Consider the following 21,962-nt stretch of genomic DNA (forward strand, 5'->3'; position numbering starts at 1 on the left):
CAGGATTTTTACACATGTTGTGGATGTGTGATAGAATTCAGGCAAATTGGATTGTGGTATATAATGAAATAGGAAAACAATTGGAGATTGCTCTTGCCCCCTCTCCCTTAGTAGGAAAACTAGGGAATGAACCGGAGATAGAATTAAGTAGAGAAAAGAGGAAGCAATTACATAGAATGTTATTCTGTGCTAGATTTATGATTGTAAAAAAATGGATTGATCTGCATCCTCCTAGTAAAAGGGAATGTGTAGAAATGGTAAAAAGATATTATAGAAAGTAACCAATAAGGTATTGAAGAAGAGGAGTGGAGAGTGTTTTTTTTTGGAAGGGGATTGGGGGGAAATATGGAGGGGGGGATTATATGTACTGTGTTGTAATGAATATATTTATTGTGATTGTATAATATCAATGTATGAATAAAGATTAAATAAAAAAAATAATAAAAAAAAATACAGCTGAATATGTGCATGGATTTAACCATCACAGAGACAAAGTCCAGCAACACATTTCAAATTTGCCATGTTTGGACATACCGAAAGGTAAATACTTTCAAAGTGCACAATTTATAGTTACATTTATTATGTACCCACTCCATAAGTGTTTCAGGTACTATATACATAACAAAGATTCAGGAAAATATTGTGCTAACCAAGTAATATCCAGGGCAAATGGACACTGCGCCTATTGTAAGTAAAAGAAATGTGTCCAATCGTAGAAGATTTAGCAACATATAAGCTTAAAGAAAAGACTATAATAAAAATAATAATAATGATGTTATATATTTATAGCAGTTGATAAATAATGGCATTAATAATTGTCAGTGACAGTAATATTGATAGGAGATGCATGAATACATAGTAAATACTAGAGAAAAAGTATTTTCCCAATTATTCTCACATGAACGAACATCGCAGGACCCACCATACACCTCCAGAGACGTGAAGCAATTTCTTTCATTTAAACTGTAGCATTGAATTGGCTCTAAACACTGCACAATTCTACGGTATTCTCACAAAGGCTGGCCTTATTCTCACTGCACTTTCACTAATAAACAACAGGCTGCATTCTCTAGAGGTGCGGAGACATGTGACTGTAAGCTAGTGGCTTCTCCCTACACATACATAGTGACCAGGGCTCAATTCCTGCAGGAACGGTGTTCCTTTGCTTTTTCCAGAGGAGGAACGCCGTCCCTGTTACACTAGACCTGCAGGACAGACCTCTGAATTATTCTTACCCTTCCTTTGTCTCCTCCCCTGGCCCAGACTGCTAGATGCTGGAGATGTAGGACCTGTGATGATGTCACCATCACATGTTGGGGGCGGAGCTTAGCTGTGGAGGAGAGGGAAGATCGTGGTTGAAGGATCTGTGTGATGCTGTGGTCCTCCTGGTGGGACTGCCCTGGGTTTTTTGTAATTCTGAGCTGGAGAAGACATGTCACATGTCACTCCAGTAAGGTAATTACATGGAAGGAGATTTGTTACAGTGTGTCACCACAGTAGTAAGGAGATTACATGAGGAGGAGGTTTGTTACAGTGTGTCACCACAGTAGTAAGGAGATTACATGTGGAGGAGGTTTGTTACAGTGTGTCACCACAGTAGTAAAGAGATTATATGCGGAGGAGCATTGTTACAGTGTGTCACCCCAGACGTAAAGAGATTACATGAGGAGATTTGCTACATTGTGTCACCTCAGTAGTAAGGAGATTACATGTGGAGGAGCATTGTTACAGTGTGTCAGCCCAGACGTAAGGAGATTACATGAGGAGGAGATTTGTTACATTGTGTCACCCCAGTAGTAAAGAGATTACATGTGGAGATTTGTTACAGTGTGTCACCCCAGTAGCAAGGAGATTATATGAGAAGGAGCATTGTTACAGTGTGTCACACCAGTAGTAAGGAGATTACATGAGGAGGAGGTTTGTTACAGTGTGTCACCCCAGTAGTAAAGAGATTACATGTGGAGGAGATTTGTTAGTGTGTCACCACAGTAGTGGGGTAATTACATGAGGAGATTTGTTACAGTGTGTCACCCCAGTATTAAAAAGATTATATATGGAGGAGCATTCTTACAGTGTGTCACTCCAGTAGTAAAGAGATTACATGAGGAGGTTTGTTACAGTGTCAACCCAGTAGTAAGGAGATTACATGAGGAGGTTCGTTACAGTGTGTCACCCCAGTAGTAATGAAATCACATGAGGAGGAAGTTCGTTACAGTGTGTAACTAGTAAGGAGATTACACGAGAAGGAGCATTGTTACAGTGTGTCACCCAAGTAGTAAGGAGATTACATGTGGAGGTGGTTTGTTACAGTGTGTCACCCGGTAGTAATGAGGAGGAGGTTTGTTACAGTGTGTCACTCCAGTAGTATGGTGATTACATGAGGAGGGGGTTTGTTACAGTGTCACCCCTATAGTAAGGTAATTAAGTGAGGAGAAGGATTGTTACAGTGTGTCACCCAGTAGCAAGGAGATTAAATGAGGAGGAGCATTGTTACAGTGTGTCACACCAGTAGCAAGGAGATTACATGAGGAGGGGGTTTGTTACAGTGTGTCACCCCTATAGTAAGGTAATTAAGTTAGGAGAAAGTTTGTTACAGTGTGTCACCCCAGTAGCAAGGAGATTATATGAGGAGGAGGTTTGTTACAGTGTATCATCCCAGTAGCAAGGAGATTACATGAGGAGGGGTTTGTTACAGTGTGTCACCCCAGTAGTAAGGAGATTACATGTGGAGGTGGTTTGTTACAGTGTGTCACCCGGTAGTAATGAGAAGGAGGTTTGTTACAGTGTGTCACTCCAGTAGTAAGGTGATTACATGAGGAGGAGGTTTGTTACAGGCTGTCACCCCAGTAGTAAGGTGATTACATGAGGAGGAGGCTTGTTACAGTGTGTCACCCCTACAGTAAGGTAATTAAGTGATTAGAAGGTTTGTTACAGTGTGTCACCCCAGTAGCAAGGAGACTACATGAGGAGTAGGTTTGTTACAGTGTGTCACTCTTATACTCCGTAGGCAGCTGTATGTCTGTGACCTGTAAGAATCCGGGAACCGTGCAGGATGTCAAGTTTTTTTTTTTTTGCACAAACTGGGGGGGGTGTATTAGAAATCTTGGGTGAGTTCCCACCCTTTTTTTCCAGGATTTGACCCCGGTAGTGACCCTCACCTCTGTAGCAATGTGTAGGGCCACGCCATGAAGAAACTGCAGGTGGTGCAAAAGTTTACAATAGTGGCTCTATAGCATTCCATTCCTGTAAAAATCTGTTTCTTATCACTTGAAAAATGTATAACATTCCCTTATTATTAATATTTAATATGTATTTATTTATTCAGCTTTTCTATTTGTTGAATGATTTGTAAACACAACCAATTATTCAGGGTCAAATTAAAAACTTTAAAATAGCAATTGTCACGATTCGGCTTACGGGTTGTGGATCCGCTGTGTCAGCGAGGGATTGGCGTGGACCGTGCTAGTGGACCGGTTCTAAGAGGCTACTGGTTTTCACCAGAGCCCGCCGCAAAGCGGGATGGTCTTGCTGCGGCAGTAGCAACCAGGTCGTATCCACTAGCAACGGCTCGACCTCGCTGACTGCTGAGAAGGCGTGGGACAGAAGGACTAGGCAGAGGCAAGGTCAGATGTAGCAGAAGGTCGGGGGCAGGCGGCAAGGTTCGTAGTCAGGATGGATAGCAGAAGTTCAGGTACACAGGCTTTGGACACACTAAACGCTTTCACTGGCACAAGGCAACAAGATCCGGCAAGGGAGTGCAAGGGAGGAGATCAGATATAGCCAGGGAGCAGATGGAAGCCAATTAAGCTAATTGGGCCAGGCACCAATCATTGGTGCACTGGCCCTTTAAGTCTAAGAGAGCTGGCGCGCGCGCGCCCTAGAGAGCGGAGCCGCGCGCGCCAGCACAAGACAGCAGGGGACCGGGATGGGTAAGTGACCTGGGATGCGATTCGCGAGCGGGCGCGTCCCGCTGTGCGAATCGCATCCCCGACGGCCATGACAGTACAGTGCTCCCGGTCAGCGGGACTGACCGGGGCGCTGCAGGGAGAAAGACGCCGTGAGCGCTCCGGGGAGGAGCGGGGACCCGGAGCGCTAGGCGTAACAGTACCCCCCCCCCTTAGGTCTCCCCTTTTTTTTGTCCGGTAACTGCCTCCCCTGGGATGAGGACACCGGGAAAGAATGGAGGGTTTCCTCAACGGCAGGCAGTACAGCAGGAGTTGGAATGGGGAGGGAGGGCAGAGGGTGAAGCTTGGCACGGGGCAGGGTGACACAAGGACGGGAGCCATGGGGAGGCACAGAGGCTTGCCTGACGGGACTGGGAGGGGGGGAGAGGCACTTCCTATGGCAGGCAGGGTCCCAGTTCTTGATCTCCCCGGTGGTCCAATCAAGGGTGGGGGAATGAAGCCGGAGCCATGGCAGACCGAGGAGGACCTCAGAGGTACAGTTGGGTAGGACGAAGAGCTCAATCCTTTCGTGGTGGGGGCCAATACACATCAGGAGGGGTTCTGTGCGATAACGCACGGTGCAATCCAGTCTGACTCCATTGACCGCGGAAATGTAGAGCGGCTTGACGAGACGGGTCACCGGGATGCTGAATTTATTCACAAACGACTCCAAAATAAAATTACCAGAGGCACCAGAGTCCAAGCAGGCCACGGCTGAGAGAGAGGAGTTGGCTGAAGGAGAAATCCGCACGGGTACCGTGAGACGTGGAGAAGCAGACTTGGAACCAAGAGACGCCACACCCACGTGAGCTGGGTGCGTGCGTGCGTTTCCCAGATGTGGAGGACGGATAGGGCAATCCACCAAGAAATGCTCGGTACTGGCACAGTAAAGACAGAGATTTTCTTCCTTACGGCGATTCCTCTCTTCCTGGGTCAGGCGAGACCTATCCACTTGCATGGCCTCCTCGGCGGGAGGCCCAGGCGTAGATTGCAACAGATACTGTGGGAGAGGTGCCCAGAGATCTAAGTCTTTTTCCTGGCGGAGCTCTTGGTGTCGCTCAGAAAAACGCATGTCAATGCGGGTAGCCAAATGGATGAGTTCTTGCAGGTTGGCAGGAATCTCTCGTGCGGCCAGCACATCCTTGATGCGACTGGATAGGCCTTTTTTAAAGGTCGCGCAGAGAGCCTCGTTATTCCATGATAACTCGGAAGCAAGAGTACGAAATTGGATGGCGTACTCGCCCACTGAAGAATTACCCTGGACCAGGTTCAACAGGGCAGTCTCGGCAGAAGAAGCTCGGGCTGGCTCCTCGAAGACACTCCGGACTTCAGCGAAGAAGGCCTGGACTGAGGCTGTGGCAGGATCATTGCGGTCCCAGAGCGGTGTGGCCCAAGACAAGGCCTTTCCTGAAAGAAGGCTTACTACAAACGCCACCTTAGACCGTTCTGTAGGAAACAAGTCCGACAACATCTCCATATGCAGGGAACACTGAGACAAAAATCCACAGCAGAGTTTAGAGTCCCCATCAAATTTGTCCGGCAGGGACAAGCGGAGGCTAGGAGCGGCCACTCGCTGCGGAGGAGGTGCAGGAGCTGGCGGAGGAGATGGTTGCTGCTGTAGCAGAGGCAGAAGTTGCTGTAACATGGCGGTCAACTGCGACAGCTGCTGTCCTTGTTGGGCAATCTGCTGCGATTGCTGAGCGACCACCGTGGGAAGATCAGCGAGACTTGGCAGCGGCACCTCAGCGGGATCCATGGCCGGATCTACTGTCACGATTCGGCTTACGGGTTGTGGATCCGCTGTGTCAGCGAGGGATTGGCGTGGACCGTGTTAGTGGACCGGTTCTAAGAGGCTACTGGTTTTCACCAGAGCCCGCCGCAAAGCGGGATGGTCTTGCTGCGGCAGTAGCAACCAGGTCGTATCCACTAGCAACGGCTCGACCTCGCTGACTGCTGAGAAGACGTGGGACAGAAGGACTAGGCAGAGGCAAGGTCAGACGTAGCAGAAGGTCGGGGGCAGGCGGCAAGGTTCGTAGTCAGGATGGATAGCAGAAGTTCAGGTACACAGGCTTTGGACACACTAAACGCTTTCACTGGCACAAGGCAACAAGATCCGGCAAGGGAGTGCAAGGGAGGAGATCAGATATAGCCAGGGAGCAGATGGAAGCCAATTAAGCTAATTGGGCCAGGCACCAATCATTGGTGCACTGGCCCTTTAAGTCTCAGAGAGCTGGCGCGCGCGCGCCCTAGAGAGCGGAGCCGCGCGCGCCAGCACAAGACAGCAGGGGACCGGGACGGGTAAGTGACCTGGGATGCGATTCGCGAGCGGGCGCGTCCCGCTGTGCGAATCGCATCCCCGACGGCCATGACAGTACAGTGCTCCCGGTCAGCGGGACTGACCGGGGCGCTGCAGGGAGAAAGACGCCGTGAGCGCTCCGGGGAGGAGCGGGGACCCGGAGCGCTAGGCGTAACAGCAATCAATTCGTTGCTTTTAAAATAAGCAAAAATGTTCTTAGATCAGTTTTTTGTTAAAAATGTCAGTGTGATTATGGTGTTTCCTGTATAGTGTCACTGTGTGGAAAGTGTTTTGGTAACAGTTTTGGGGCACCAGTGAAACAACCTAACTTGGTAGAAAACCAGAATGTGTTTCAGATTTGCTCCTCTACATTGCACCTTGGGCATCTAGGGATCCCTCTCAAGCTCATCTTTTACAACACTCAAGGCAGGGCAGATTTTTAGACCCTGTGCAAAAAAAGTATGACCTAAATGGGGAAATATTGTACCAAAACACTGTAATGTTAAGTGCTCTGCTGGCGCACTACAGGTCTCAGAACAGAAGGAGCAAAATTTGGCTTTTTGAAATTGAATTTTGCTGAAATGGTTTTTGGGGGGCATGTTGCATTTAGAAAGTCCCCAGGGTGCCAGAACAGCAAAAATCCCCCCCACAGGGCATACATTTTTTGGAAACTGCACCCCTCAAGGAATGTAACAAGGGGTAAAGTGAACCTTAACATCTCACAGGTGTTTGACAACTTTGCGTTGAATTTGGACGGGAAAATGGAAAATTAGATTTTTAAAACTAAAACGATGATGTGACCTCATATTTTACTTTTTTACAAGGGATAATAAGAGAAAATGGACCACAAAATCTGAAGCCCAATTTCTCCTGATTAAGAAAACACCCCATATATGGACATTAAATGCTCTGCTGGCGCACTACAATGCTTAGAAGAAAAGGAGCAAAATTTGGCTTTTTGAAAGAGAATTTTGCTGAAATGGTAAATGGTTTTTGGAGGCCATGTTGCATTTAGAAAATCCCCAGGGTGCCAGAACAGCAAAAATCCCCACACATGGCATACTATTTTGGAAACGACACCCCTCAAGGAACGTAACAAGGGGTATAGTGAACCTTAACACCTCACAGGTGTTTGACGACTTTGCGTTGAAGTTGGACGTGATTAACATTTTAGTGTTCAAAAACAAATTTTCCATTGTGTTACTCCAAATTTTTCATTTCGCTAGGTGTAATAGGAGAAAATGGACCCCACAATTTGAAGCCCAATTTCTCCCAGTTAAGAAAACACCCCATATGTGGATGTTAAATGCTCTTCTGGCTCACTACAGGTCTCAGAACATAAGGAGCGCATTGGAATTTTGGAGATAGAATTTTGCTGGAATTGAAGTCGGGGGCCATGTGCATTTTCAAACCTCCCATGACGCCAGAACAGCAGAAACCTCCCATATGTGACAACATTTTGGAAACTACACCCCTCACAGAATGTAATAAGGGGTGCTGTGAGCATTTACACCCCACTGGCGTTTGACAGATCTTTGGAACAGTGAGCTGTGCAAATGAAAAATTACATTTTTCATTTTCACGGACTACTGTTCAAAAAATCTTTCAGACACCTGTGGGGTGTAAATGCTCACTGCACCCCTTATTAAATTCTTATAAAAAGACAAGAAGCGCCCCATAGTGCATTAAAAGGGTAATATAGCTGAGCCGATATTATCAGATGCGCTTACCCAATAGGTTGTGCAAAGTCAGGCACAACACTGTAAGAGGTATTCCACAATGCAGCCAGTCCCACCACCACAACGGTGTAACAATGTAGCAAAACCTCCAAACTCCACAAGGACTTAAATCGGCGCAGCATGGATGAGGAACAGGATAGATCACTAGGCGATTTATTAGGAACAAGGCGTTTCGACGCCAGGACAGGCGTCTTTTTCAAGTTCACAACATCTAATGGTCACATAGACATATTTATACAAGCTAAAACACAACTCAATTAACTTACGGCATGTGAATCCTCCGGACACGTCGGACCGGAAGTTGTCATCAGGGTCACGGCGTGTCAGAGGAAACACAAGATGAACGGACCGGAATGCATCAAAACAGTAAGTAACAATATATACAATAAAAATCATAAAATTATAGATCTACAGTGCATAGAAAGACATAAAACAAGCAATGAAACCTAAATGTATCAGTTATGTTACATTTTCGATCGTCTCATTTAAACCATCAGGATGAAGGCATTTCAATTTAAATATCCAATAGGATTCCTTATTGATAAGTTTGCGAAAGCGATCTCTCTGATCTTCAGGTATCTCATCAATAATGGTAAGTTTTAGTAGTTCCGGATTATTATTGTGTTTCAAGGCAAAATGTCGGGAAACACTATGCAGTGGATATTCCTTCCTGATGTTGAAACGATGTGCATTCATGCGGGACCGCACCGTCTGAACGGTGCATCCCACATACTCTAATTGACAAGGGCACTCTAATAGATAAACCGCATAGTTTGTATCGCAGTTATAATTGCGTTTAACCCCTTCCTGACCTATGACATACCTGTACGTCATGGGTGGCAAGGTGTTCCCGACCCATGACATACAGGTACGTCATGAACATTTTTGCCGCTACTCGCGGCATCCCGCAGCGCCCAGAAAGATGGTGGCTATCACTGATAGCCAACCATCTTACCATGCGACCACGGGGGTTTCATCCTCCACCCCCCCCAGCGATCGCTGCTATCAGCTAGTCAAAACTGATTAGCTGATAGCAGCGTTTCGCTATCAGAATACTTAGCAGCGCGGGGATCGGGACACACACCGCTCTGCTAAGTGTCCCTGACCCATCCCCCGGCGTCACTTACCCGTCCGAGCGGTGTCCCGAGCGGTCCCGACGCGAGCGGCGTCCTCCATGCGGTCCCGGCGGCGCTGCGTCCCGGCGGTGAGTTTCCGGCAGCAGTGCTGCATCTTCATTGGCAGCAGTGAGATCGCCGTAAAGCGATCTCACTGCTGCCTCTGGGAGTTTCAAAACTGCAACTCCCAGCATGCCCAGACAGCCTTTGGCTTTCTGGGCATGCTGGGAGTTGTAGTTTTGCAACATCTGGAGGTCCTCAGTTTGGAGACCACTGTATAATGGTCTCCAATCTGTGCTCTTCCAGATGTTGCAAAACTACAAATCTCAGCATGCTCAGTCTGTTCAGGCATGCTGGGAGTTGTAGTTCTCTAACATCTGGAAGAGCACAGATTGGAGACCATTATACAGTGGTCTCCAAACTGTGGACCTCCAGATGTTGCAAAACTACAACTCCCAGCATGCCCAGACTGCCCAAGCATGCTGGAAGTTGTAGTTCGGCAACATCTGATCCTTCAGATATTGCCGAACTACAACTTCCAGCATGCCTGGGCAGTCTGGGCATGCTGGGAGTTGTAGTTTTGCAACAACTGGAGGCACACTAGTTGGGAAACATTGTCCGTTTCCTACCTCAGTGCCTCCAGCTGTTGCAATTGTTGCAAAACTATAACTCCCAGCATGCACTGACAGACCATGCATGCTGGGAGTTGTAGTTTTGCAACAGCTGGAGGCACACTGGTTTGGAAACACTAAGTTTGGTTGCAAAACACTTGAAAGTTTATTACTTAACTTAGTGTTTCCAAACCAGTGTTCCTCCAGCTGTTGCAAAACTACAACTCCTAGCATGCACGGACAGCCAAAGGGCATGCTCGGAGTTTGCAACAGCTGGATGTTTGCCCCCAATGTGAATGTACAGGGTACACTCACATGGGCGGAGGTTTACAGTGAGTGCTGCAAGTTTGAGATGGCGCAAATTTTGCGCTGCAGCTCAAACTTCCAGCGGCAAACTTGCTGTGAACCTCTGCCCATGTGACTGTACCCTAAAAACACTACACTACACTGACACTAACCTAAAATAAAAAGTAAAAAACACTACATATACACATATCCCTCCTCCCCCCCTCCCCAAAAAAATGAAATACGTCTGGTACGCTACTGTTTCCAAAACGGAGCCTCCAGCTGTTGCAAAATAATAACTCCCAGTATTGCCGGACAGCCATTGACTGTCCAGGCATGCTGGGAGTTTTGCAACAGCTGGAGGCACCCTGTTTGGGAATCATTGGCATAGAATACCCCTATGTCCACCCCTATGCAAATCCCTAATTCAGGCCTCAAATGCGCATGGTGCTCTCTCACTTTGGAGCCCTGTCGTATTTCAGGGCAACAGTTTTGGGACACATATGGGGTATCGGTGTACTCGGGAGAAATTGCCTTACAAATTTTGGGGGGCTTTTTCTTCTTTAACCCCTTATGAAAAGGTGAAGTTGGGGTCTACACCAGCATGTTGGTGTAAAAAAATAATTTTTTTTACACTGACATGCTGGTGTTACCCTATACTTTTCATTTTCACAAGAGGTAAAAGGGAAAAAAGACCCTCTAAATTTGTAATGCAATTTCTCCCGAGTACGGAGATACCCCATATGTGGGCGCAAAGTGCTCTGGGGGCGCACAACAAGGCCCAGAAGGGAGAGTGCACCATGTACATTTGAGGCGATTTGCACAGGGGTGGCTGATTGTTACAGCAGTTCTGACAAACGCAAAACAATAAATATCCATATGTGACCCCATTTTGGAAACTACACCCCTCACGGAATGTAATAAGGGTTGCAGTGAACATTTACACCCCACTGGTGTATGACAGATTTTTGGAACAGTGGTCTGTGAAAATAAAAAATAAAATTTTTGATTTGCACAGTCCACTGTTTCAAATATCTGTCAAACGCCAGTGGGGTGTAAATGCTCACTGCACCCCTTATTAAATTCCATGAGGGGTATAGTTTCCAAAATGGGGTCACATGTGGGGGGGTCCACTGTTCTGGCACCATAGGGGCTTCCTAAATGGGGCATGCCCCCCAAAAACCCTTTCAGAAAAACTCACTCTCCAAAATCCCATTGTCGCTCCTTCCCTTCTGAGCCCTCTACTGCGCCCGCCGAACACTTTACATACGCATATGAGGTATTTCCTTACTCGAGAGAAATTGGGTTACAAATTTTAGGCTGATTTCTCTTCTTTTACCCCTTGTAAAAATTCAAAAATTGGGTCTACAAGAAAATGCAAGTGTAAAAAATGAAGATTTAGAATTTTCTCCTTCACTTTGCTGCTATTCCTGTGAAACACCTAAAGGGTTAAAACACTTACTGAATGTCATTTTGAATACTTTGGGGGGTGCAGTTTTTATAATGGGGTCATTTTTGGGGTATTTCTAATATGAAGACCCTTAAAATCCACTTCCAACCTGAACTGGGCCCTGAAAAATTAGGATTTTGAAAATCTTGAGAAAAATTGGAAAATTGCTGCAGAACTTTGAAGCCCTCTGATGTCTTCCAAAAGTAAAAACTTGTCAATTTTTTTATGCAAACACAAAGTAGACATATTGTATATGTGAATCAATATGTAATTTATTTGGAATATCCATTTTCCTTTCAAGCAGAGACTTTCAAAGTAAGAAAAATGCTAAATTTTCAAAATTTTCATGAAATTTTTAGATTTTTTACCAAGAAAGGATGCAAATATCAGTGAAATTTTACAAATAACATAAAGTAGAATATGTCACGAAAAAAAAATCTCGGAATCAGAATAAGTAAAAGCTTTCCAGAGTTATTAATGTTTAAAGTGACAGTGGTCAGATTTTCAAAAAATGCCCAGGTCCTGAAGGTGAAAATGGGCTGGGTCATGAAGGGGTTAATCTGAAAAATGTCGTTGGTAATATTAGATTTAAAGTTAGAACACTTGAACACTTGCAATATCCTCCAAGACAAGTGTTCTAACTTTAAATCTAATATTACCAACAACATTTTTCTGATTAAACGCAATTATAACTGCGATACAAACTATGCGGTTTACCTATTAGAGTGCCCTTGTCAATTACAGTGTGTGGGCCGCACTGTTCAGACTGTGCAGTCCCGCATGAATGCACATAGTTTCAACATCAGGAAGGGATATCCACTGCATAGTGTTTCCCGACATTTTGCCTTGAAACACAATAATAATCCAGAACTACTAAAACTTACCATTATTGATGAGATACCTGAAGATCAGAGAGATCGCTTTCGCAAACTTATCAATAAGGAATCCTATTGGATATTTAAATTGAAATGCCTTCATCCTGATGGTTTAAATGAGACGATCAAAAATGTAACATAACTGATACATTTAGGTTTCATTGCTTTTTTTTATGTCTTTCTATGCACTGTAGATCTATAATTTTATGATTTTTATTGTATATATTGTTACTTACTGTTTTGATGCATTCCGATCCGTTCATCTTGTGTTTCCTCTGACACGCCGTGGCCCTGATGACAACTTCCGGTCCGAAGTGTGCGGAGGATTCACATGCCGTAAGTTAATTGAGTTGTGTTTTAAGCTTGTATAAATATGTCTATGTGACCATTAGATGTTGTGAACTTGAAAAAGACGCCTGTCCTGGTGTCGAAACACGTTGTTCCTAATAAATCGCCTAGTGATCTATCCTGTTCCTCATCCATGCTGCGCCGATTTAAGTCCTAGTGGAGTTTGGAGGTTTTGCTACCTTATTAAATTACGTGAGGGGTGTAGTTTCCAAAATGGGGTCACACTGTTCTGGCAATGGGTTCCACTGTTCTGGCACTATGGGGGCTTTGTAAACACACATGGCCTTCAATTCCAGACACATTCTCTCTCCAAAAGCCCAATGGCGCTCCTTCTCTTCTGAGCATTGTAGTTTGCCCCCAGAACACTTTATTTGGGGTATTTATATACTCAGAGGAAATGGGGTTACAAATTTTGGGGGGCTTTTTTCCTATTACCCCTTGTGAAAAGGAAAAATTTGGGATAACTCCAGCATTTTAGTGAAGAAAACAAAATTTTTCTTTTCCACGTCCAACTTTAACGAAAACTCGTCTAACACCTGTGGGGTGTTCAGGCTCACTATACCCTTTTTACGTTCCATGGGGGGTGCACTTTCCAAAACGGGGTCACATGTGGGTATTCATTTTTTTTGCGTTTATGTCAGAACCGCTGTAAAATCAGCCACCCTTGTGCAAATCACCAATTTAGGCCTCAAATGTAACATAGTAACATAGTTCATGAGGTTGAAAAGAGACCAGAGTCCATCAAGTTCAACCTATATCCCTAATGAGTCCCTACTGAGTTGATCCAGAGGAAGGCAAAAAAAAAAACTCATACTAGAGGTAAAAATTCCTTCCCGACTCCAAATATGGCAGTCAGAATAAATCCCTGGATCAACGTTCTGTCCCTATAAATCTAGTATACATAACCAGCGATGTTATTACGCTCCAAAAATGCATCCAGACCCGTTTTGAACTCTTTTACAGAGTTCCCCATGACCACCTCCTCAGGCAGAGAATTCCACAGTCTCACTGCTCTTCCAGTAAAGAAATCCCCATCTGTGCTGGTGTAGAAACCTTCTTTCCTTTAAACCTTCTTCCCTTGTTATAGATACAGTTCTGGGTATAAATAGATCATGGGAGTACTGTCCCCTGATATATTTATACATAGTTATTAGGTCTCCCCTAAGCCTTCTTTTTTCTAAACTAAATAACCCTAATTCTGATAATCTTTCTGGGTACTGTAGTCCTCCAATTCCCCGTATTACACTGGTTGCCCGTTTTTGAACCCCCTCCAGCTCCACTACATCTTTTTTGTACACTGGTGCCCAGTACTGTACACAGTATTCCATGTGTGGTCTGACTAGTGATTTGTACAGCGGTAGAATTATTTCCTTGTTGTGGGCATCTATGCCCCTATTGATGCACCCCATGATTTTATTAGCCTTGGCAGCAGCTGCCCGACACTGGTCACTACAGCTAAATTTACTGTTAACTAAGACTCCTAAATCTTTTTCCATGTCAGTCGTCCCAAGTTTTCTCCCATTTAATACATAACCGCTGCACGGATTTTTTCCTCCCCATGTGCATTACCTTACATTTATCAGTGTTGAACCTCATTTGCCACTTCCCAGCCCAAACCTCCAACCTATCCAGATCCATTTGTAACAGTGCACTGTCCTCTATAGTGTTTACCACTTTACAGAGTTTAGTATCATCGGCAAAGATTGTTACTTTACTATTCAACCCCTCTACAAGGTCATTAATAAATATATTAAACAGAACAGGACCCAAGACGGACCCCTGTGGTACCCCACTAGTAACAGTCACCCAATCAGAATAAGTACCATTAATAACCACCCTCTGTTTCCTATCACTGACCCAGTTACTTACCCACACATAGTGTGCTCTGTACATAGTGTGCTCTCACTCTTGAGCCTTTTTGTGCGTCCGCTTAGCATTTTACGTCCACATCTGGGGTATTTCCGTACTCAGGAGAAATTGCGTTACAAATTTTGGGGGTCTTTTTTCCTTTCTGTGAAAATTAAAAGTATGGGCCAACATCAGCATGTAATTATTTTTTACACTAACAGGGTGGTGTAGACCCCAACTTTACCTTTTCATAAGGGGTAAAAGGAGAAAAAGCCCCCCAATATTTGTTGGGCAATTTTTCCAGAGTACGGAAATACCCCATATGTGGCCCTATACTGTTGCCTTGAAATACGACAGGGCTCCGAAGTGAGAGAGTGCCATGCACATTTGAGGCCTAAATTAGATATTTGCATAGGGATGGACCTGGATGCAAGAGTTAGACTTGCCTCAGATACCAAAATTACCCTACTAGCAGGTATTGGAAGAAAATGTGGACGAATTTTGGCGTTGGAACTCTGGATATTAAGAAAATCAAGAACACATCCGCATTCCTTTCAGAGGCTTTATTGTGAATACATAAGCTACGCGTCCCTTCGTCAGGCAAGGTCAGGGTCCGGTTCGGACCAGAAACGCGTAGCTTATGTATTCACAATAAAGCCTCTGAAAGGAATGCGGATGTGTTCCTGATTTTCTTAATATCCAGAGTTCCAGTTCCAATACCTGCTATTACGTTACACTGGGACAGCGTGCCTGCTACCAGAGGACTGAGGCTGCGGACCTGGGAATTGTTACCATACCATGCTTTTTAGGTGTTGTGCCCTGAGCGCAACGCCTTCCGGTGAGTTTAACCTTGAATACGTGTAAACTCAGTTTTTAAACGTTCTTCACTAGGGGCGCAATTTCCCTCTTTCTTTTTTCCTCTCTCTTTATGTTTCAAAATTACCCTACGGCAGTGTTTCCCAAACAGGGCGCCTCCAGCTGTTGTAAAACTCCCAGCATGCCTGGACAGTCAATGGCTGTCCGGCAATACTGGAAGTTGTTGTTTTGCAAGGCTGCGTTTTAGAAGCCATGCCGTACCTGAGGTTTTTATAGGGGGGGGGGGGGGGGGGTAACTGTGTAGGGGCATGTGTTTATGTAGTGTTTTACCCTTTATTTTGTGTAGTGTAGTGTTTTTAGGGTACATTCAGACTGTCGGGGGATTACAGCTAGTTTCCCGCTGGGAGTTTGAGCTGCAGTGGAAAATTTTCTGCATCTCTAACTTGCAGCGAGAGACTAACTGTAAACCCCCGCCCGTGTGAATGTAGCCCGAGGGGGGGGGGGGCAAACCTCCAGCTGTTGAAAAGCTACAGCTCCCAGCATGCCCTTTGGCTGTCCATGCATGCTGAGGGTTGTGGTTAAGCAACAGCTGGAGGCACACTGTTTGCAAAACACTGAGTAAGGTTGGGAAACATTGTCTGTTTCCTAACTCAGTGTTTCCCAACCAGTGTGCCTCCAGTTGTTCAAAACTACAGCTCCCAGCATGCCCAGACTTCCGACGGGCATGCTGGGAGTTGTAGTTTTGCAATATCTGGAAGAGCACAGTTTGGAGACCACTATACAGTGGTGCCCAAACGGTAGCGCTCCAGATGTTGCAAAACTACAACTCCAAGCATGCCCAGACTGCCAAGGCATGCTGGGAGTTGTAGTTCTGTAACATCTGTCCCCTCAGATGTTGCAGTACTACAACTCCCAGCATGCCTGGACAGTCTCAGCATGCTGAGAGTTGCAGTCTTGCAACATCTGGAAGTCTAGTCTCCAAACTGTCTAGTCTCCAGTCTCCTACAGATGTTGCAAAACTACAACTCCCAGCATGCCCAGACAGCCTTTGGCTGTCTGGGCATGCTGGGAGTTGAAGTTTGGCAACCCCTAAAAGGCAGCAGTAAAGATCGCTTTACTGCTACCTTCATTGCGTCGCCTCCCTACCTCCGCCGCTGATCTCCGCTGATCCCACCGATGATCGCCGATCTCCGCCTCAAGTCCCCAGGTACTGGCCGCCATTTTCTCCTCCCCACTCTGCCCGACATCCAGGGGCGGGCAGAGCAGGGGGTTTCTGTGGTAACACCCCCGCCTTCAACTGCCATTGGTCAGTAGTCATTACTGACTAATGGCAGGGGATAGGAGGGGGTGGCATCACTGCCACCTCGCTCCTATCCCTTAGGATGATCGGGGCTGTCACTGACAGCTCCGATCATCCCTATTGTCCGGGCGATCGGGTCATCAGAGACCCGATCAGACGGAATTGCCCCAAATGGCCGATCTGAATTGATTGGCCATTTGCGGCGATCACCGACATGAGGGAGTCTCAGGACCCCCCAGGCATGTGCACGGGATTTCAGCAGGCATCCCGGTCCGGTCCCCGACCGGCTAGTGGCTGGGACCGAAATTCCCACGGGCGTATCCATACGCCCTCAGTCCTTAAGGACTTTAAAACGGGGGCATTTGAATATGCCCGCCATCCTTAAGGTGGCCCATTTTGGCCTTAAAGGGGTATTCCAGGAAGAAAAAAAATTTAAGATCAACTGGCTCCAGAAAGTTAAACAGATTTGTAAATAACTTCTATTAAAAAATCTTAATTCTTCCATTAATTATCAGCTACTGAAGTTGAGTTGTTCTTATCTGTCTGAAAACAGTGCTCTCTGCTGACATCTCTGCTTGTCTCAGGAACTGCACAGAGCAGAATAGGTTTGCTATGGAATTTGCTTCTACTCTGGACAGCTCCCAAGACAAGTGTTATCCGTCATCTTCTGCTCTGTTCTGCTCGATCTCAGACCAAATCAGAAGACCCATGGAGTGAAGGCAGGTTAGGGGACCTCTGTCTGCCATTCTGGATTATCAGATCTTCGCAGCAGCGCTGTGGGAAATCTGATCATCCATTTTGGTGATCGCAGCGCTGCAGATGCCATGATCTGTATTGTTCACGGCATCTGAGGGGTTAATGGCGGGCATCCGCACGATCGCAGATGTCGGCTATTACCGGCGGGTCCCTGGCTGCTATCAGCAGCCGGGACCTGCCACGCATGACCCGAGCATCGCTCCGATGCTCATGATAATGTATAGGACGTAAATGTACATCCTGGTGCGTTAGGTACCACCGCACCAGGACATACATTTACGTACTGCGTCGTTAAGGGGTTAAAGGGTGGTATTAATATTATGGCTGATCAACATATTAAGCGGGGATTTTCATGTTATGGCTGCTGGGTCTCAATATTAGAGGGTGTTATTAAAAGGGTTATCCGCTGGAAAACTTTTTTTTTTTTTTTTTTTAATCAACTGGTGCCTGAAAGCTAAACAGATTTGTAAATTACTTCTATTAAAAAATCTTAATCCTTCCAGTACATATGCTGAACACTACAGGGGAAATTCTTTTATTTTTGTAAACACTTTTTGTTCACCAGGGTCCGCAGCAATGCGGAGCCCACTCCACCGTCCACGTCTGGAAGCCGCGAGGCTGAAAGCATGTCTGCAAGCAAGGCTACAAACAAGGCTGCAAGAAAAGGCCTGCATGGAGGTGAGAAAAAGCACAGGAAGGCTTCACCATTAGGGATTTCCCTTGGTACCTCTGAGCCCCAGCAATGGGGGGGTATGGGGTCCTAGTGAGTCTTTGGCCACTTTCGGGTCCAGACTACAAGCTACAATGGCAGAGTATGAGCGTTTTGGCAGAACTCTTCGTGGCCTAAGGAAGGATTTAAAATTTGCCTGTTACCAGGCTGATAACGCTTCAAGGAATTTGAGGTCAGTGTATGCAGCTAAAGTGCGCACTCTGAAAAAAGAGGGAGGATGGAGATCGTGGAAGGGTCTGGCATTTTCAGGAAAAAACTCTCTAATGGAAAGCGGTTTAGAGACATGCAGAGGCCAGAAGGAGAGGAGGAGGTGGTCAGTAAAAGTGAAAGCAGTGCTGAGGAGGACGGTGCAGAGGAGGACGGTGTAGAGGAGGATGGTGGGGGAGAAAGAGAAGACAGTGCTGAGGAAGGTGGTAAAGAGAAGGAAGATGGTGGTGCAGAAGAGAGTGAAATGGAGGAGGACACTTCACAAAGTGCATATATAAATCCGGCTCAGGTAGCCCTACCTGAAAGTTCGGACAACAGCAGCAGCAATGGGTTAAGTGGTGGTGGATTACTGAAGGCGATTGTGCTCCAGGAATCTCCTACCCACTTTGAGACCTTCTCATTTGGAAATGACTTGGGTCCAGAAACTGAGGTGAAGGGCAAGAGGAAGAGAAGAAGTAAAATGAAGGAGAGATGACAAGGCTTGTTTTTTCTTCTTTTCAGCAGTCTGGGCCATCTGAAAAGGTGGTTCAGGCTGCTGTGCCCCTCATTCTGCCAGACCCAGCTTGTGCTGTGAAGCGGGGTCAGAATGGGGGGTACATCGTGGAAACCGGATATAAGATGGCTGCAGATGCCAAGGAGCCCGCCTGTCCTGCTGGTAGGGAGGAGCAGAAAAAGCTTAAGGTGGGCGACTCCAGTGCTGCAGGATCGCCCCAGGTGGGCGGGGGGGCATGTCCGAGCACCGGAGCTTGGTGATGTGGCTGTCAGCTCGGGGGGTGGTTACCCGAGTGATCTAGGCGTAGCAGGACATTCCCCTGTGAGGGGTGGGGGGAAGTGTCCATGCGTTTGGATTGGCAAAAAAGCGCGGACGGTTGGGTGAGGAGGCTCCTGAAGGTTGCACTGATATTGTGGGGCTTTCCCCTGTGAGGGAGGGGAATCCCTGCACATCAGCTGCTGTAGGAGGGGTGGGGGTGCGTCCGGAGGGACAGCTCCCACCCAGTGTGAAGCAGTTCCTACTGGGTTCATCATCAGTGTTGCCGGAAGCGACATCAGCAGAACCGGAAGTGACATCGCCGGAATCAAAAGTGCTGTCATCAGGGGCGGGGCAAACGGTGCAAACCCCCATGGGGCACATAAACAACCCGGCAAGCCCAGCAAAGTCCAGCCAGGATAATTGTGTGAAAGGAAAGGGTGTAACAGAGAGTGAAGTATCCTCGGCAAATAAAAAAAAAATTTTTGGGTAATGGTATGATGCATGAGAAGGTTAGCAGAGTGCAAGAGTGGGGTACTAGAGTTGTACAAGAGAGGAGTGTTATCGGTGTGCAAGAGATGGGTGCTAATGGTGTGCAAGAGAGGGGTGTTAGTGGTGTGCAAAAGAGGAGTGCTGGATTTGCTGGGAGTTCTGAGGAAGTAGGGGCTGGTTCAGCTGCCCCCCCCCGGTGGTGACTGCTAGAAGCTATGCCAGCGTCGCTGCCGAGGAATCAGGGGGGGTCCCCGTCTCCATCTGGTTCTGGGGGTCACTTGCAGCAGCGCCTCCTGGAGGCTCTGCGTTAGGGTGATAGGTCAATTGAGGTAGAAGGGAGGGGTTCAGTTGACCTGTCTTTCTGGATAGAGAGACATGGTCTGGGTGCCTTTCGAGAACAGAATGGGAGGTGGCGTGGTCCCTCCCGACACCTGGGCAGGATAGTAACAGTAGGAATGTGGCCCGTCTGATTTGGAGGGGCAAAGATGCGTGCCCACTTTGGGCGAGAGTGGTTGAGCTCCTCCTTCAGATGGAGTTCAGGGCGAGTGACATCTTTGCCCTGATTCACCCCTATGGTTCATCCGAGTTCGACATCAGCTTTGTTCGGCCAGAGGGTCTTGAACTTTTCTGCTCGAATTACGAGATGGTGAAGGACGAGCCCGGCTGGTGGGATTTCACTGTAAAAGCGATATCCCGGCAGAACCAGACCAAGACAGTGACCGCTTTGACCCATAACAAGTCGCTCTCTGCTGCAACATCATGACCTGGCTGGCTGGGTCGGTATGGGGATGTGACAGACATGCCCAATAAAAATCTAGATGCGCATGGGATCTGCTCTGGGGCCCGGACGTTTTCCGTCAAACTTAGGCGTTTGGGGAGCACTGTTGCCCACATTCCATCGGCAGCCTTCCTTGGACGTGAGAGAATCCAAGTCTTCTACCAGGGGCAGCCTAAGGTCTGCCACAGGTGTGGTAGTCCTACCCATTTTAGCGCAGCCTGCACTGTGCAGGTTTTTGCTTTGTGTGGTGGGGCAGGTCATCTGGCCATGTCCTGTAGGCAGATCCTGTGTCATCTGTGTGGTGTCCTAGGACACCCATTCAGCCGTTGTCCCGGCGCCTTTTCCTGTGTGGTGGCCGCTCCAGCTGGGGAGAGCTTTGGGGTGGCCCCGGCTGGGGAGGGTATGGGCGGGGGTGAAGGAGCAACAGGGTTAATGAAGAGCAAGAAGAGGCCCGCCAAACTAAGGCGAGAGGAAAACCGCAGGAGGAGTAGGGAGCTGGAGAGTTCCCAGGTGGCGGGGGTAGCTCCTGGCCCTGCTCCTGTCGCTAGCCCAAATATTGCTGAGACCCTGGGGGATGATGTGCTGGATGAGGAGATTACGAGGCTTCACAGAGAGGAAGGCAAAGAGGCTGATCTTTCTGATTCCTCCCACTATGAAAGTGTGGATGAGGAGGGGAGGGAGAGGCCAAAAAAAGACAAGGGCAAAATAGTAGTAACGGGGAGGTCTCAGCCTTCTGTTTCAAGTGTTACAGGCCAGGTCCAGAAAGGAAGCTTACCTGCCCCCCCTCTGATTGACCTATCAAACAGATACCTTGTCCTTGATACCATCTCCTCCCCCTCATTGGAGGGGGGTGGTGAGGATGGGGTGCCTGAGGGAGGGGAGCCTCCGGGGGTGAACTGGGTCCTGTCCTGTTGAGGCTTCTTCCTCGGAGGGCAGGGCTAACTCAGGGCCAGATGGAGATGGGAACCAGATGGATCAGTCTGAATCAAAAAAAGAGGTCCAAAGAAAGTAAAAATGCTCATTCTTCTTCAGGGGTTGAGGCGGTGAAGAAGAAGGGCAAGAAAAATTAAGGGGATAAAGCCATCTAACTCAATCACCCATGATGGCGGCACTCACCCCACTGACGCTGGCATCTATTATGCCAGCATAAAGTCTGATACGGCTAGATTCGCAGCCTTTGATTTTCTCGGCCGCGTTGAAGCCGACAGATCTAGCCTCCCTGGAAAAAGCCAGGAGAGAGTGGAGGTGCGGTCCCTCCCACTGGTCTCTTGCAGCTGAGCCGTATAGTGGGGTGGCGGTCCTTTTTACTGCTCCTGTTCAATGCAGACAGTTTATTGAGTTAGAAATGGAGAGGTGCCTGATCTTAAATGTCTTCATGAAGGGACAAGAGCTCTGGCTTATTAACATCTATGCCCCACAAACAAAGTGGGGACGAAAAGATCTCTTTAAGCCCTTTCTTTTTACAAGTCGGCAAGTGATCTTTGGAGGGGATTTCAATGATGTCACGAGGTCCCAAGATAGGAGAGGCTCCAATGATCGGCTGGCTTACGACAGTGTGGCCCTCAACAGTATAGTTGAGGGCCACACTAGGGAAGCTCGCCTAGAGGACGCCCACATCCAAAGC

The 21,962-nt window shown here is 47.2% G+C and overlaps 1 protein-coding gene across 8 annotated transcripts in view; it reads right to left on the bottom strand.

Moving 5' to 3' along the window:
- Positions 1-21,962, bottom strand: part of SEMA6B (semaphorin 6B) — a 974,413-nt gene that overhangs the window by 600,889 nt on the left and 351,562 nt on the right. Inside the window, exon 1 of one of the 8 annotated variants that reach the window (XM_056572035.1) lies at positions 14,533-14,642. The exons of the other annotated variants lie outside the window; for them this stretch is intronic. The gene's annotated coding sequence lies outside the window, so the exon portion shown is untranslated. Of the gene's footprint in view, positions 1-14,532; positions 14,643-21,962 lie in introns of those variants that run through there. 8 annotated transcript variants of the gene reach the window in all.

This window comes from Hyla sarda, chromosome 1 (assembly GCF_029499605.1).
Source record: "Hyla sarda isolate aHylSar1 chromosome 1, aHylSar1.hap1, whole genome shotgun sequence".
Taxonomy (NCBI): domain Eukaryota; kingdom Metazoa; phylum Chordata; class Amphibia; order Anura; family Hylidae; genus Hyla; species Hyla sarda.